Source organism: Fukomys damarensis, unplaced genomic scaffold (assembly GCF_012274545.1).
Source record: "Fukomys damarensis isolate Sample0158 unplaced genomic scaffold, DMR_v1.0_HiC HiC_scaffold_4, whole genome shotgun sequence".
Taxonomy (NCBI): Eukaryota; Metazoa; Chordata; class Mammalia; order Rodentia; family Bathyergidae; genus Fukomys; species Fukomys damarensis.
The window spans coordinates 70,712,803-70,731,139 of NW_022900916.1; the positions used below are offsets into that span (position 1 = coordinate 70,712,803).

Here is an 18,337-nt window from a genome sequence, read left to right on the forward strand (position 1 = left end):
ACTCTTGGAGTATAATACAGAAAAGTCTGGGGGGACCTGGGCCACACTCCTCACTGCCCACTGGAGCACTTGCTGTATAAGACTGCTACGGTAGGGAAAGGAAGGGGAGGAGGAAAGAAAGATCCTCTTATCCCCCTCACCAATATACAGTACTCCTGGTTCTACCAATTAGAGCAAGTCAAAGGAGCAAAGCTAATTGCAAGGGAGGCTGAAGGATGTGGGGAGATGGAATATTCCAGAAGCAGCAGTCACCTTTGCCATAGTGTGTATATGTCACACACAACTAAAGGAAAGCATGAGCTCCTTGTCCTCCTCCTATCTTCAAATCTGTGTCCCTCCTTCCATTCCCTCCCCTCTGTGGAGGCCTGGCTTGCTCAGGACTTGGCTTTCCATCACTGGAGTGTTAATAGCACCTGAAAGAGACACCCTTGCCTTGGGGATCTACTTTTATCCACTGCACTGCAAAGTGAGTTTGCCTAATGATAGTGTTTTTGGCCCTGCAGCAGGAAGGGAGAAGTGCCAACATGCCAGCTACACATTTATCTAATTTGTGAATAATAATGGTTTGCTTTTATTAGGTACTTACTATATACTGCTGCTATTATTTTTATTGTTATTATATTATTTTAAAAGCAACACAGCCAAGCCAAATTTCAAGTCTGAGCCTTGGCAATGTTGAGCAAGTTACGTAAACTTTTCAGTTCCTCTATATGCTCAGCCATTTACAAAAGAAACAGCAATGCCACTTCCCTCACAGAGGTGAGAAATGGCAAATGCAAAGTTCTGGCTATGCTGTGGGCACCGGACATACAGTGAAAGCAGCAGGTTACCTCAAAGAGCTTCATGAACAGAAGGAAGCTGCGAACCACGTTTCAAACCATTGTGGGGGTGAGTTATGCTGGAAACCTCAACCTGTTCCCTGGGTGTGTTTCCGGGGAAGAAGAGAGAAGCCTGTGGAAATTAAGAGAGAGAGAGAATGGTGCTGAAGGCACCCTTGGGAGCAGAGCATGAGGCCCGTTCCTAGTATGGAGTCCACAGTCACAGAACCTGACACAGCCCCTCACACCCTCCACAACCACAAAGCCGGCAAAGCGTTGCACCAAACATCCCTTCCTGTGGAGGAATTGTGCCAGCTCTTGGTGCTGGCTTCCCTCCTTTGAGCTCCTCTTACCTTTGAATTCAGCTGCAGAGAGCTCGCAACATTTCCAGCCAAGGGAAGAGGCTGGCAGCAGGCTAAGAATATTGACATCACGATGCCATGATGGTTTAATTCAACCTGCAGTGGAAAAACGGAGCTAAGAGATGGGGAATTATCTGTGGCCTTCTCTGGGCACCCAGCTCTCCAGGTGTCTGAGCTGTGGCATCACCCACTGGTACCAGCACTCGGCTAATGCCATCACCTTGCCAAGATGTCATTCTCGAAGGTAATGAAATGTTATTTCAAAACACAGCATAGGTCTTGAAACAGGACACTGTCGGTGCAGAGACCCCCCAGGGTAGAACGTTTGGATGTGACTCAAAGCCGAACAGAAACTTGGAAGAACTGGCCCATGATATGGGGAGGTATGAGTCCAGTGGAAGCTGAGATCCAGACGGCAGATGAACCCTGGGAGCCAAGGACGTCTACTCTTGCCCTCAATCATCCACAAATGATTGGAGCCCAGATCTTTCCTGTTAGGTGGGCCCCATCTCCACAGGCCTTCACATGGAGAAATCTGGGATCCTACTATCTGATGACCATAAACACCAGGGTTAGGGAGGAAAACAGGCAGACAAATCATTAGGTCTTTATTTGATATAAATTTGCAGAGTTCCTATTTCTGCCCCTTTCAAAGCCAGGGCCGAGCATATTTTCCAACCCCTATTGTTTTCAATAATATTTCACATTTATTGAACATTTGCAGAATGCTTAATTTTGCTAGGCCTGAACTTTCCGACTCGGTTTAACCATGTGCGGCTGTGCAGTATTTCCAGTGCGATGCACTGAGTTGAGATGTGCTGTGGAGACGCTGCACAATGTTTTGTTGACGACTGTTATGTTGATTGCATCTTAACAGTATTGTGACTGTAGCAAATTATATCAATATTATTTGGGTTAACCTGGGCATTTCACCATGACCCCTTGACCATCTAAAATATCTAAAGTATTGGCTCACCGGACACTTCCGTTGCATGGTATTGTGTTAGTGGCACCTCACTGACTCTTCAAACGACAACCCCGAGGTGTTCTGCATCTACAGATGAGACCTTGCGCTAGGTCCCCGACCCACACTTCCTCTTCCTCCCTGTCTCAGCCCCTTCTTTACGCACCGATATCCGCAGGTTTCCTTGGTGTTCCCAGAGGTGCCAGGTAGTCTCTTTGCTGGGAATTTCTTTTCGCTACCTAAGTGGAATGTTCTTCAGATGTGGCAAGTCCTCGGGGCATTATCCAGACAGAGGTTCCATTTCAGCAGAATTTTAATTAAGGACGCCAGCTGTCTTCAAATTGTCCTGTCGTATTCACCATGAAATGCATCTTGACCATCTTGATACTCTCACTCTTTTCTTCTTCTTCATTTTCTTTCACTAGTACTTACCATCTTCTATTTCTGCAATTAACTTACGTAGTATGCACATCTCTTCCAGGGAGGGTCCTCAAACGAAAACATCAGGCTTCGCAGGGCAGGCGCCTTCCTTTGCTTTGCTCCTTCCACCTTGCACAGAGGAGGGTTAATGTCTCTGTTGGATGACGGGCTGTGGCCCTGGCCCCTCGAGCACATAATTAGTGGATGAGATGTCACACATACAGCACTCAGTGCTCAGAGAGGGTGTGTGACGAGGCATAGGGTCAGACACAGGCAGCTAAGGAGAAAAACGGATGCCTTTCAGGAGATAACTGTCACTTACTTATCAACTAACTCACAGCCTTCCTCTATCCCAAGACCAGGCCCGCTATGGGATACAGGGCAGTAAGACCATAACCCAAGTGGAGATTATATTTCAGTACAGTTTTAACTAATGATCATCAACTGCAGACCCCTACATCCTATTCCACCACCTAACAGCCCAGAACTGTAATATTTGACCTTAAAAATTAAGCAGGAAGAGAGTATTAGGAAGAATGGACCTGAAGAAAGGAGATGCCCACATGAAAAATTACGTAGCACGTTCAGAGGAGAGCTAGGACTTCTTATTTTTTCTACAGTTGTTTTGCTTCCAGTGTATTAGTACATGTGCTTAGTATGTATTATTTATGATCCTTGTGGAAAGTTGGCACATGAACATAACGCATCTTCATTCCCTTTTTCACCCCTTTCCCTCACCTCCCTCCTCCACCCATCTCTTTGTCTTCTTCCAAAATACGTTTACATTCCTTGTGTGGAGTTGATACACACACACAACACACCTCAATTTCTTTCTTTTTTTAAATGGCCAGTGCTTTTGATGATAAAAGGGTCAGTCAGCTTGAAAAAGTAGCTTAAGTCAAATGAAGAACCTTTGTTCCATGCTAAGGACTCAGATTTTCCTATCAACTACTTAAACATTTAAAGCAGAAAAGAACATTCGATTTCTTTTTGGAAGATAGCAGTGGTGGCCTTTGGAAGTAGGGACAGGAATAGGGGCCATTCAGGTGTCTACAGACAAGCTCCTGTGGACTCTGAAGAGGACTGTAACTGGGGAAGTGGAAGTGGAGACGGAAGGGGAAGCATGATGAGAGAGCTTGAGAGTAGACAGGACGGAAACTGAGGGAGCTCACACCGGAGCTACAGAAAGAGGGCTCGGATGACACTCATGGCTTCAGTGTGGGACTGGGCAGATAGCTAAGGCACTGCCTATGGGGGAAAGCAGGGAAGAGCACAGAAGATAAGTCAAACTGAGGATTTGGGCATTAGCCTTCTATTGCTGGAACCAAATATCTGACACCAAAAACTTAAAGAAGGAGAGGTTTGACCCGACTCATGGTTTCAGAGATTTCAGTCCATGGTCAGCTGGCAGCGAGAAAGAGTGTTATGGGAGAAGTGCACAGTGTAGCTGAGCTGCTCAACTCATGGAATCTGAGAAGTGCAGAGCCAAGGACAGAGCCAGAGAGGGAGGGGCCAGGGACTAGACATAGTCCCCACAGTTATCCTCTCGTTACCACCCAGGCACACCCAGACCTGTGCTTTATGAGTCTCCTAGGCAAATCTCAAGACAGTCAAGTTGGCGATCAGGACTCACCATCAGAATCTCACGTGCAGGTTTCTGTGGACCCGCTGGCAGCAGTGAGAAGAGGTCATGCCCACAGTTCCGGCCATGGACTCTGTAGTTGCTGCCATAAGAATAGATGGGGAAAAAAAAAAAGTGGCAGAGGGCAAAAATCTGGGGATGTTAATGTGGAGGTGTAAGTGAAAGAAAATGAGCCAGTGAAAGACTAGAAGAGTCAGTGGAGAAAGCACCCATAGCAGAACTAGGAGATGAAAGCAAAAGGTGGAAAGAGAGTCAGAAGGAGGCTAAAGAAGGTGAATTTTCCCATGGGACAATGTTAGTTTCTTGGACCGGTTCCCAAAGCAAAGTGCATGAGCCACGAAGGAAGCATGCCACACTCAAACTGGGTGATTCACCAGGCTCTGACAAAGTGTTATTGATAAAGATGTTGGCAAGGTGTAGGAAAATCAGAAGAAAGATGGAAGAGGCTCAGAAGATCACACTAGGAGGCTTGAATAAAAGCCACTGACTTCATGGAGGCAGCTCATCAGTAGACGAGCAGTGTATCAGTAGGGCAGAAACATAGATGTCCAAACGCAGTGAGTTGAGGTGCAGTCAGAATCCAGAAGACATGCAGGGCAGAGCCAGCTCCAGCACAAAATGAGCAGCTTGGAAGAAGCAAGCAGAACAGCATGAGGAGGCACTGGGGGCACAGGCTTTAACGTAGGCGGGCAAGGATTTACTCATGTTTACAGCATGAGTTGAAAATATCATGTCAAAATGCATTCACTATCCCAGTAAAACTACCATAAAGTCTGAAGAAACATTATAGATCAGGGATCATCTGTAAATATTTATTGTACCCACTTAATTCTCAAATTTAATTAGATGGTAAACCCAATACATCACCCTATGCACACCCACTTTTAGACGTATATGTATATATGCACACAAAACATGCACAAGGAGGGGAGAGATCACAGGCTGCTGATGCTCTATAGGCTAAGAAGGAACTTGTTCTGAGTGTGGGACACCTTCCCCCTCAGAACAACAACACTGGTGACTGGATAGGAAGAAAAGGTCTAAAGGAATAGGGGAAGTGGGAGGGGCAGGGGAAAGGTAAGAAGGAAAAGAAAAAATAAGAGAAAAGGAAAACCATGGAAACAACACGTAAGCAAGGAAGGGAGGAGAGAGTGAAGGGAGGGCTAGGGAATGGGGAAAAATTACCAACCAAGACCTTTCATGTAAAGGTGCAAGATCCCAATGATGAATGCAACTGTACTGTATACCTAAAATGTACCAATAAACTAAAAAAAAAACATAATAAAGAAAGAAAGAAACCTGTTACAATGACAGATTCTCACTTCATCCTATTCCACTCCACTGTGCCCTACAAAGTTGATGTTCGTGGCCGGCACCGATTGGCCCTATGGGGAGGGACACGGGCTGATTCCCCTGTTCCCTACCAGAAGCACAGCTGCCGTCCTCTCTGGCAGGTCCTCTGGCTGGGGCCTCTCTCCAAGATCTCTTCTCAGGCTTGGATGACTATTCCTCCATTGCCGTTCTCCAGGCTACTGTACTCTCCCTTGTGACTTGTTTACTCCCTGTCCACTTCTATGTACACAACTCCTTCCTTAAACTCTCCCAAGTTACCCAACTTGAGTGTGCTGCCTCTTATTTCCCTGGCTCATATAAGATTCCTTTGCAGCCTAGGCCAAGAGCCCCAAGATCCCCAGTACCATGCACAGCATTGCCCCACAGGAAAGCTCACTTCACAGAACAAGTCACATGTCCGGGAGAGTCACTCCCATGTTGCCCCAGCAGAAGGGGCGCTCATCTGCTGTACTGATGAGATCACAGCGAATGGTCCCATGCTCCAGGATTTCCAAGGAGCCTATGGGGGTGGGCAGTTGAGATGTCAGGCATTGCAGGAATCAGCAACATGCACGGTCAGACAGAGGTTAGTCCCCATGTCACACAGAGGGACTGGCCATGACTGAGAGTTTACAAGTCAAAGGCACTGCACTTTGAGCATAGGCATGTGCACAGGAGAAACACCTCGGCTCACAAATATTTCCATTCATGAACAATTCAGTTCACAAACAAGCATCTGGCAAAACTGTATCCATTCATGAACTGCGCGTTGGGCGATGAACACAAACACTAGTGAGATGAATTAAGTGCGTGAACCAAGGCGCCAGTATACTAACTCATTCATCATGTATTTAAATTTTTTAAAAAAAATTTTGGTACTGGAGATCGAACTCGGGACCTTCCACTTGCAAGGAAGGCAGTGGAACCACTGAGCTACACCCCGGCCAATCATGGATTTACCGAATGCCTCTTCCCTTTCAGGTATCCTGCTTGGAGGAACTCACATCTTTAACCCTCAAGACAAGCACGAAGTAAAAAATTTGTTTATAGGTAAAGAAATTGCTATATATTTATCTATTCATGCATCTCTATTCAATATAAAATAATCAGCGGTTCCACATCACTAGTCATTCAAGAGATGCAGATGAAAACAACACTGAGATTCCACCTCACCCCACAAAGAATGGCTGCTATCAAGAAATCAACCAATAACAAATGTTGACAGGGTTGTGGGGAGAAAGGCACCCTTCTCCATTGTTGGTGGAAGTGCAAACTGGTGCAACCACTATGGAAATCAATATGGAGATACCTCAAAGAGCTGGGACTGGAGACTCCATTTGACCCAGCCATCCCTCTGCTGGGTATCTTTCCAAAAGAATTAAAGGAATCATACCACAGTGATATATGCACACCCATGTTTATAGTGGCACAGTTTGTAACAGCTAAAACTCGGAAACAGCCCATTTGCCCATCAGTTGGAAATTGGATAAAGAAAATGTGGTTCTTCTATAAAACAGAATACTACTAAGCCATAAAGAATGAGAAATTAGATTCATTTGTAGGAAAATGGATACATATTGAGGATACACTCCTAAGTGAAATAAATAAGTCACACATGTGTAAATACCAAATAGTTTCTCTGGTGTGAAAATCTATAATAGTACATAAGATCCTAATGAGATAACTGACCCTGTGAAATAGGAAGAAAAGGGCTAAAGGTGTAGGGAAAATGGGAAGGGTAGGGGAAAGGTAACAAGGGAAAAGAAAAGAAATATGAAAGAATGGAAATAAAGTGTTTGTACATGGGGAGGGGAGGAGCGGGTGAAGGGAGGGCAGGGACAAGGGGAAAAAAATGAAAACCAAGACCTGTCAAGTAAAGATACAAGATCCCAATAATGAATGCAATTGTACTGTATACTTAAAATGTACCAGAAAACTCAATAAAAGAAAAAAAAATCAGCAACTCAAAATTGAGCTTAAAGGTGCAATTGAGAAAAGCTCAACTTTCCCATTCGGCTTTCCTCCAGAAACTGAGCCAGAGACCTTAAGTGGCTCACCTGCAAAGTGATTTTCCACTACAGAGGCAAAGTCATTCTCAGGGTAGATGCTTCACAGGTTGCCACCCTCCACTGACACATACGCCCTTCAACATTTTCTGGTTGGCACTAAACTGAGCTCCGAGAGTGCTGATCAATCTGTCTGTGACCGTGGAGACGCAATCCTTCACTTTGAGCTGTGAAATCATGCTATTCATGATTAACTTGAAACAGTTATAAAAGCAACTGGCGTCGTGTGGTTTTGTCACACTCACAAGGGACCAGTCACCCCATCAGAGACGCATTGGGGGGATCCTGTGATAAAACAGCCACTGCCAGTGGGCTGGAAAGAACAGAGGTGGCCGAGACAGTGGACACAGAGTGAAGGAGAAGGGTGGGTGCAGACGTGGTGTCCACGTTCGCGTGGAGCTCGCCTCAGCTCCGTCCGCAGGTCTCTATCATTCCCTGCACCGCAGATGGCCCAGTGGGATGTCACAGACCTTCTCGGGGAGCTGGGTGACACAACCTGAGGGTGGACATACTTCCAGAACTGGCCCTCGGTTTCTTCTTCCTCGGCTCTATCGTCTATTCCACATCGCCTGTGAACTCTTAGGAAGCCAGGCAGGAAGTCTCTATTTCCTCACTACCTCATGCTTGGGTCCACCTCTCCCATCAACCACTAAGAGTCCCCAGAGACAGCTGGCCATCTTCATAGATCCAGGAAGTGTGAAATCACCATAAGCTTTTCCATCTTTTCATACCACTTCACCCAACACCAGTTGCTGATCAACATAGTGTTCTCGCAAGCTCTGATATCCTGAAAATACCAGGAAGAATTAAACCATGAAATGCTACCCCCCCTTGGGCTCCCTTGCCCTTGTCTTAGGTTTTGTGCAATTAAGGCTGAACACACAGCACTGATATGGCTGCCAAAATTCTCATGAATCCTACTATGGCTCCCTCGAGCCTCCTCCATCTTGGAGCCCAACAGTGACTCATGGGTGATCAGTTTCCTGGTGCTGACCCCAATCCCATGCCAACATCACACTTCATCAGCCTTGACATTCTCCTTTGTAACTGGATCTTTAATAGAATTGGATTTCTTCTATAATCCCTCTTGAAAAGCAGAACTGATGGCACTGGGCAATTCTCTAATCAAGTCAGAGGCCATTAATTTATATGGAAGTCAAGAGGCAGAATAGAAGGTGCTGTGCCATAGTCAGAAATGCTAGTAAGGCTGGGCCGGGATTTGACCCAGTGGTTCCACCACTTGCCTCACAAGCACAAGGACCCAAGTTTGATCCCCAGTACCCCCCCAAAAAAAAGAAAGAAAAGAAAAGAAAAAATAAATGCTAGTAAGTTTTAAAAAAAACTATATTAGATTGCTACACAAGATCCCAATGATGAATGTAACTGTTTTGTATACCTGAAAAGTACCAATAACCTTTATATTAGATTGTTTTTATAAGCAGGAATTTGTCTGAATGCTTCCCACCAGCACCTCAGAAATGTTAGTCATTTTAGTAATAATTTTAAATATACAAAAAAAATTAGATCAATATTTGGGGAGGAATTTATAGCGAATTTTGTGACTAATCTTTTCCTTCTCTCTCTTTTTTTTGGGGGTGGGTACTGGGATCAAACTCAGGACCTTGCACTTGTGAGGCAGGCAGTGGAACCACTAAGCTAAATCCCCCACCCTAATTCTCTTATCTCACAGCCAATGTCAATCTAACAATATTGACAGCAAGAAAGGACTAATGATAATAAAATTATAATTGCTTAGAATTCAAGAGTCCCTTTTCCAAGTATTGTACACATGATATCTTGTTTAATCCTTATAAAATAGAACCACCATTGCCTGCATTTTATTAATGACAATACTGGAACTTTAAGGGGCCAAGGTAAATAAATATTCATGGTCACATGGCTAAGGACGGCTAAACCAGCATTCCAGCCAGGTCTCTCTGACCCTGGAACTTGCCTTCTTAGCCTCTAAACAAACTTGGACTGAACAGGCAAGAAATGAGATTTGGTTGGCTCTTACTCTGTGTTTTTGAATTATGTTTCTTTGCCCAATTTTTGTCTTTCTGCAGTATTTGGAAGGCAAAAGAGTGTGACAAAGTCTCAAAGCCGTAAAACACTTGCAGGAGTCAGAGACAGTTGACCTCAAAAGAACTAGTCAGACTTTTATTTGTTAAATCATAGTTTAGCTCTTCAGGGAAAGCTGTCAGTGCTGAAGAGAAAAGAGAAAGGTGTCACCTGGTGCATATTCAGCCCACCGTAGGCAATGCTGGAACTCTGGAATTACATGAGGTTTCACATACCAGTGACTTGTGGCTGGGGAAGTGAGGTGGTGGTAATGCGCGTGTGAGTTTGTGTGTATCGGGGATGAAGTCAGAATGAAGTAGACTATCATTCCTTTTGTGAGGAGATTGTTTTAAGCCTCTTAGATTTCTTCTAGTTTAATTATTTTTCCAGAAAACTTACAGGCCCTCCCCTGCCAAAAGGAAAGTTAACTTTCTTGCATTATCTGTTAAAATATGGTACATTCCTTTATTCTTCAAGTAAATTCATACTACTACGCATTTGAGAGTCTGAAATATGTCTCATTGTAACATAGTATACACACACACACATACACATATAGTGTGGGAGGAAGCATAATACAATTAATATTTTTAAATCAATTTTATAGTACATCATATTATCTACTTTGTCTGCCATATATATATATATATATATATATATATATATATATGCACTATTCATTTTAATACTGCACAAATATTGGTGAAATTTTATATGATAATAAATTTTCTAGTTTTCCTAAATTTTCTGCAAAAATGTTACTTACGTACTTAGAAAACTAAATGATGTTTATTATTATTTATTACTCTTATTGACACTATAATTAAAACACACTCATCTTTAACTTCCCAAGTGAGAAGCTCAGGTTTTTTCATTGCCAGTGGCAATGCTGCTAGGGAGACACTTGGCCTTGTGTGTACCTCTTAACAACCTCTTTATCATATATGTTTCCACACACACAATCTTCCCTAGCAGGTGGAGAAGGAGACCATGAATTTTTGCCTCACACACATGGCTGACTCAGGCTGGAAAATGTGGGGAGTGTAGCCGTCTCCCTTCATGGCTCAGTTTGGCAGCTACGGCTTCCAGGAGGTAGCCAGGAGACTGTGGCTCTGAAAGCCCAGGGAGACCAGATCTGCCAGGATTGCCTGGGTGATCATTATCCCGCTCAGGCAAACAACAGCAGCAATAGCCAGCCAGTCTGTCCTGCATAGCATGGGGATGGTGGGCTCCAGCTGCTAATGTACTCTTGCACCACAAAGGAAATTCTGCGCTGCAAGGGAACAGATGTTGGTTTCCAGGAAGATGAGTGACCACTGCTGGGCAGCATTTCATCTCAAGGTGGACACTGGAAAAAAATCCATGCATGTGATCATGAATACCACAAAGGCAGAGTGCTTTGGAGAATCATCTGGCTTCTCCCCAATCTGAGGCAAGGAAGAGCCTCATGTGCCAGCTGCCCAGACTAGCCAGGTGAACCCCCAGTTGCACAACTGGGTTAGTTCCTCCAGTTAACACAGTTAGAAAATTTAATAATCTTTTAATTATCTTTAATAAGCTTTCAATATACTGCAAGAGCCAAAAGCAACACATACCCATAGGAACAATGGTTCTGAGCCTAGAACCCAGGCACATACAAGTATAGTCACGTGTTGTTTAACGAAGGAGGTGGATTCAGAAAAATGGCTCCTTAGGCAATTTTTTGTTGTGGGGATCACAGAGGAGACTTACACAAACTAAAGTGGCTTGGGTGTCACTAGACAATGTAACTCATGCAGTCTTCCATTGATCACAGTGCTGTTATATGGCACATGACCATACAAGAAATGAACATTGCCCTTCCGAGAACTAAGCAGAAGACTGAAGAACATGAAATTATCTGAACATGCCACACGAGAGTACATATTCATAATGTGTGCCATGAGTGTGAACTCTCCCCCAAACACTTGAGTTTGCCACTTTCTTACTCCTCCAAATCAGATGAGTATGGTTCCAAATTCCAATCGATCCAGCTAGCAGAATACCAAGCATCTGGCTTCTTTCCCTCCTCCATTACAGCACGCAAGAATTCCCGGTTGTCCAGGCCTTGGTCTGTGATGAAAGACACAGTTTTGTCATCCTTCTGCTGTGAAGCCTGCTGCTGAGTGAGCTCTGTCTCCACCATGAGTCAGTCAGCCCACAAAAGTGCGATGGTTTTCAAGTATGGAGCGTGACCCAGGCTGAGCCGTGGAAGACCCCACCTCTCCTCACAGCTCCTCATTGTTGGGCGTGAGTTTGTACACAGCCTTGCTGTCTCCTCTGGGCCCTGCTCCGCAGGGCTGTGAGGATGGACACAGCCTCTGACATGTCCACTGCCATTTGTTGTCACTCTTCAACTCGGATTTTCTTCTTCATCACAGTGAAGACCAGGTGAAAAATAGTATCTCAATAGGATTTTCATGGGGGAACATGGGTTCCAGTCTCCATCCACGTAAAATGTCACTTAAAAGATTCATTGTGTTCAAGGCTGGGTTGCTGATGAGCTTTAGGGAAGTGATTGGGGCATCAGGACTTTTTTCTTCGACAGAAAATTAACCCATCAATGAGATAATAATTTGATGTCACTACTTGAAGGTGATGGAAACAGGAAGTGGAGCCAAGTTGGAGGGAAAAGAAGGCGTGGCCATCATGGTTCCTGACCATTTTTCCCTTGCTTCCTGCTTCCTGGCTGCCATGAGGTGAGCAGCTTTACTTTGGTTCTCTACACCCTTCCCCCATGATGTTTCTGCCTCACCTCGGGCCCCCAGTAGTGGAACCAGACCATGGACTGAGACCTCTGAAACTATGAGCCGAAACAAATCTTTCCTCCTTTACTTTGTTCTTCTTAGGTATGCACTCAGAGTGATGCAAAGTTGATGAACACAGCACTCAGTGCAGGATGAAATACCTTTCAAAGCACAAGTCATATTTAAGATGACAAATGGTTTTCCTATGCAGCACAAGATTGGATTAAACAGAATTAACCCATGTTTTTCCCCATGGTCACTGTAACTTACCTGAGCCATATCATGTACTTGGCTGGAAAGTGCAGGCTGGCCCGGACGGGACCCTAGAGAGAGCTTCGTATTTCCCCTTGCCTAACACCAAGTGCCTCTTGGTCTCCAAAACCTCACTGAACACCGGAGCATATACTTACTGCGTATAGCCACTCCCTCTATTCTGCATGGCATGTGTTCGTTCTCTTCCTCCCTCCTTGCCTTCCTCTTTCTTTTCCTCATCTTTCCATTTTATGTTAGTATCTTTCTTTGTTGCACCTTTCTTCTAAAACAGGGACTGAGTGACCCTGTGCGTCTAGGTCATCTTAAAATTCCCTCTAACACTCCACTCTCTGAACCCCTGAGATTCTTTTCTTCTGAATCCTTGCTTCCTCCTGTGTTGTATTTTTTTTAATCCAAGATACTGTCTGGTAGATCTTCCCAGACCCTTATGGGAGACAGGGTGGTGGCAGTGAGTTCAGCTTCTAAGAGACCTGGAACTGAGTATAAATTCCAGTTCCAAGCTTACAAGGTGCAAAACTGTGAACAAATCCCTTACCTTTCACAGCTCCGTTTTCTCAGACATGCAATGCTCCTCCTTTCCTTTGAGCACAGCTATGAACCTAAAATGAGACAGTGAATTCACCACAACTTCCTTTCCTGTGGCTGCAAAAGGAGCCACCCACAGAATGCTCTGCTGCCGTGTGTTGGAGTGAGGAGGGTGGTGACCAGCGCATTCACTGCACCTTACTAATTCTCATCAGAAACAGTTAGGGATGAGAAAAAATAATGTATTTTTGAAAAAAACACTCTGTTTTCTGTAGATAATAGAATCTTCCCTCTCATGTCTGACATCTTTCCGAGCTCAATGTTTTATGGGCACAGTTTTATGATAATATTGTTCCAGTTTTCTCATGTTCCTGAGCACAGTGAGTCACTTCCAAGCTATTGGCCACTTCCAAAAGTGATTTCAACAGAGTTGTCAGAGTGTGCATCCAAACCATCAAAATGTCTCTGCTGGGGCACAGCAGGAAGTCTGCAAGTTTGCAGACCATGAAACTACTTCTTGTTGGGGGACCAGGAATGGGTCACAATGTGACCGATTGACTGGAGTCTTTAAGGAAAGCGAAGATTTAGAAGGATAGAGAGAAATCTATGTAGTTAATGGAATCAATCTTAGGAAATCTTATATGTAAGCATGTGTATAATTTAAATATGTGTAATAATGTAAATATAATAAGTGTATATGCAATTATACATATACATGCTCATGCACACACACCTAGGCACAGCAGGGGCCTGGGATTAGGAAGTGTTCCTGTTTTTATTAGCAGGGAAAGACCTGAGGCTATAGCTTATCTCTGAGGAGGAGCAGCGGCATCAAGGAACCAAGGGAAGGATGAGTTTGGGAGTGAAGACCCAGGAGGCAGCGAGAGTGAGAGTGTAGATGCCCAGTGCTGGCCGTGTGCCTGGATGAGAGCACACACTCACTAAATATCTGTTTGAGTGGAACAGGAGCCACATAAGCACTCCTGTAAACTGCACAAGGAGCTCTGATGGCCCACTGCTAAACACTCACGGTCCCTGTTTTCCCCCTTTCCTTTTCTTTGCATTTTGTTTTTCATATTCCTGAGGTCTTCTACGGTTAGTCCCCCTACTTTTATACCACTGGTCTCTCAAATGCTGGGCCAACTGGCACAGTAGGTCATCAGTACTCAGCTCCTGGCTTCTCTAACTCAAGTAACAAAGATAAAATAAACGAAATAGATAAAAATAAAGAGATACACACACATGTGCTTGGCAAAATTACAATGTTTTTCCTTTTTCTTTTCTTTTCTTTTCTTTTCTTTTTTTTTTTAGATAGGGTCGACAGTGTAGCCCAGGCTGGCCTTAAACTCACAGTGATGCTATTGCCTCAGCCTCCCTAGTGCTGGGAGTACAGGTGTGCACCACCACACCTGGCTTAGAATGACTGTTTATTAGAAACAAGTATGCTTCTAAATTTTTTATTTCACACCCACCCTCCTATACAATTCACTGTTTTCTTCAAACCCATTGGTTGTCAGCTGGCACTGACATTTAACATTCGGAGACATTTAACATCTGGCTATTACATCTGGACAGGTGTCACTGTCATCTCCTGCGCACAGACCCAGGCCACTGCAGAACACCTCCCAATACTCAGGACAGCACTACCTGGTCTAGATCATCATTGGAGCCAAGCCTGGGACGCCCTCTCTTATACCTTTCTTATATTTACTTTATTAATGAACGACATTTTAAGAACAAATTTAGGTCTACATAAAAATAAAGAAGATAGCATCAGGAGCTCCTCTGTATCCCATATTCAGTTTCTCTTATTATTCACTAAGATTAGTTATTGGCATTATTAACTAAAACCCATACTTCATTTGGATTTCCTTAGCTTCCCCTATTGTTCTGTCACTGTTGCTGGTGCACATCCAGTACACCACATCACATTTGGTTGTGTGGACTTCTTGCTACCCTTCCATTCTCTAGGATGTGCCAGTTTAATAACCTTCTCCTTTTGATTACCTGGACACTTTTGAGAAGTACTGGGTCGGTGTTTCATCTAATGTTCTCCAACAGAGATTTGTCTGATGTTTTTCTCTTGATTAGTCTGGGTGCAAGTCCACACAGATAAAGTGCTACATTATTTCAACAGTAGATTCTAGACATAGCAAGACGCTTATCTCAAAAAAAACAAACAAAAAGTATATTCTACACACATGATTTATCACTGTAGTTGACCTGAACACCTTGGCCAAGGTAGTGCTCATCAGGTTTCTCCACTGTAAAACCACTTTCTCCATTCCCTCTTCTCATGCTGCAGAAGGGACTCACTATGTACAGCCCACACCTGAGAAATGGGAAGATGTCCTCTTGATAATGGTGAACTTCTTTTCTTGCAGTATTAGGGAATAAACCCAGGGCCTTCACACTTAACTATGTCTTCAGTCCTTTTATTTCACTTTTTATTTTGTGAGCAGGGGCCCAGGCTGGGCTTAAACTTGTAATCCTCCTGCCTCAGCCTCCCAGTGTGCTGGGATTTCAAGCAGACACCACCACACCAGGCTTGATGATTGCTATCTCTTTTCTGTAACTTATTTATTCAATCACTTGCTTATTTTCATATCAACTCATGTATATTTCTTCTGTAGTTTGGGCTATCACACTATATATGTTACCTATTTTCTTACTCCATTTTTTCCAGCTTTGGCCATTGGAAGCTCTTTCATTTGAAGTTGTTGGCTGGTGCCCTCGCTTGTTTTAGAGCATTTCCTTATTTTGTGGAACCATGAGATAGATACTCTGTGCCGGTGACAGTGAACCTTTCAGTGCTCTCAATCATACGAAGCACCCTGTTGTGGCGTGTGTGCCATAGGCTCGCCACCACTGCTCTGTGCTCATCCTGCACTTGTCCTGTCCTCATTCCAGAATCAGACATTTATCCAGGTATTTATGGTTCTTTTTATTGAAGGATGATATTCAAAGCCAAGATCTGGGTGCTAAGTGTTACTTCTGAGGCTACGCTCACTTTTCATCCTAACAAAAAGCCTCGGCAAAATAAGGGAAAAGAAAAAATATGAGAAAAAAAATGGAAACAAAGTCTTTGAAGAGAGGGGAAGGAGGAGGGGGTGAAGTGAGGGCAGGGATAGGGGGGAAAAATGAGAACCAAGACCTGTCATGTAGAGGTACAAGATCCCAGTGATGAATGGAACTGTACACCTAAAAAGTACCAATAAATGAAATGAGAAAAAAAGTCTAAGCACATAGAATGCCTCTCAATACTGGGTGGTAAGAGCATCACATATACATGATCTATGAATAAATAAATATCGAGACTATGCATCCTATTTTTAAATCCATGTTTAATGCCTACTGCTCCAGAATAGCGTCATTAAAAGGACCCATCTCTAACAAATCCATCTCCATGAGTCCGTACTATGATTTCATGTTCTGAGGAAAGGACTTTATAGCTGTGGAGTTGGGTGTTCATTTCTCAGCCATGCAGAGCAAGAGGTGACTTCCATAGCTCCATCTCTTAGAGATACTGGGGGTCTCCAGAAAGAGCTGGTGATGTAGACTCAGCATTTCCCAGATACAGCAGCTGTTGTAACCCAGCAACGTGACCCTGGTGTAGACGAGAAGGAAGCAAGGGCAGGGATGCTGTTTGCTTTAGCCCAGCTAACTCTGATCTTGAACTGCGCAGACCCACTCGGGGTCCTCCTTGGCCACAACCCTGGCTCCACCAGGACATTAGGCAGCCTTCTCCTGGTTATGTGTTCCCTTTCAGAAGCTGCACCAAGGGAAAGAGGGGCATTTGTTGGTATTTCTCAGGCCTGAGAACAAGAAACTAAACACTCCAACACTTCTACTACTGGGAAGAGTAGCCCGAGTGTGTGTGTGCACAGTACCACGGAATATTACAGAAACCTCAAGAGGACTAACGAGGCAGGAGCCAGCCCTTCGCCTCTCTACCCACAGCACCCCAGGCTTCTCTGTGAGCATTCATGAGATTTCATTCATCCAACAAGCAAATGGGTCCCACAGCTAAAGACAGGCAAATGTTGAGTCCCTTGTTTCTGTCTTTCAAAAACACACTGGATGATAAGTGATTTGACTTTTGAAGAGAACATCTCCAGAAAACCCCACTGCTACTCCTGGCTACAAATATGACAAACAATGGTTCCTGACTAATGCCGGTATTTGGTCTTGGTCGTCAGATCAGCTGTAAACTTGTTGGGCAGTGATTTTGACGGTGGCCCTGTTATATAACGGACAGGGTGGGAAAGATCCCAAAGACTCTGCTCCGGGTAGGATAGGATTGGGTTACCCTAGAAAGCAGCCTTCCATCTGAGAGTCGCTGTGCATTTTGTTGACTTTCGTCATGTAGGGCAGAAATGGCCCCGCTTACCGTGTCTGCAGAGTGTAAGATGTCCTGACCTGAGATCTCCTCTCAGTTCTGCAGGACAGGCTTGCGAGCACTCGTCCATCTGGATCCCGACTTGCAGGGGCCAAATGAGGGCCATAGCTTGCCTTGCATTGCTCCTCTTCACGCTGTGTCTAAGGAGGCCCCAGTCTGCAGAGCTGGCCTCCTAGCAGCTGGAATTTCAGCTGAGAGAAGTCCCTGCTGCAGCTGTCCCAGCCCCCGCCCCTCTTCTCCTCAGCCCATGCTATCCTCACAAACACTCTGGCCACTGCCTGGCCCAGGAAACAAACGCATTTCTGTCAGAGAATCCACAAGACTTCAGTTTGGGGTTAAAAGCATTGAAAATCATAGTATCAGTTATCTCACTCGCAGCCCCAATGTTACCCTCGTCAAATCACTGCTGATTAAAACCAGCCCTGTTAATAAACCACAGGCTTTATTTCCCCTCAAATGTCTATAACCACTTTCTTCAACCCCTATTAAAAGGCAAAACCTAAAGAAAAACACAGCTTTGGAGCCCAAGTGCTGTGCATTCCCCAGAGGAGAAAAAAGTAAGCAAGAAAGAAACAGCTCTTTTTTTCTCACCTTTCCCCCCTCTTAACAGAGTCATAGCTGTTTAGTAACTAAAGAGAGAAGCTAGAATGCAGGATGGAGTTATCCGTGGTCTGCAGTGTCGGTCAGCCCAGCACCGCCCTCCCCTCCCC

The 18,337-nt window shown here is 44.5% G+C and overlaps 1 long non-coding RNA gene across 1 annotated transcript; it reads right to left on the reverse strand.

The window, feature by feature from the left end:
- Nucleotides 1-883: 883 nt before the first annotated feature.
- On the reverse strand, nucleotides 884-13,303 carry LOC117284178. Its single transcript, XR_004515279.1, has 3 exons — nucleotides 13,239-13,303; nucleotides 1,172-1,276; nucleotides 884-951 (listed from the first exon to the last, which is right to left on the reverse strand). It is a non-coding gene; the product is annotated as an uncharacterized LOC117284178 (long non-coding RNA).
- Nucleotides 13,304-18,337: the final 5,034 nt, after the last annotated feature.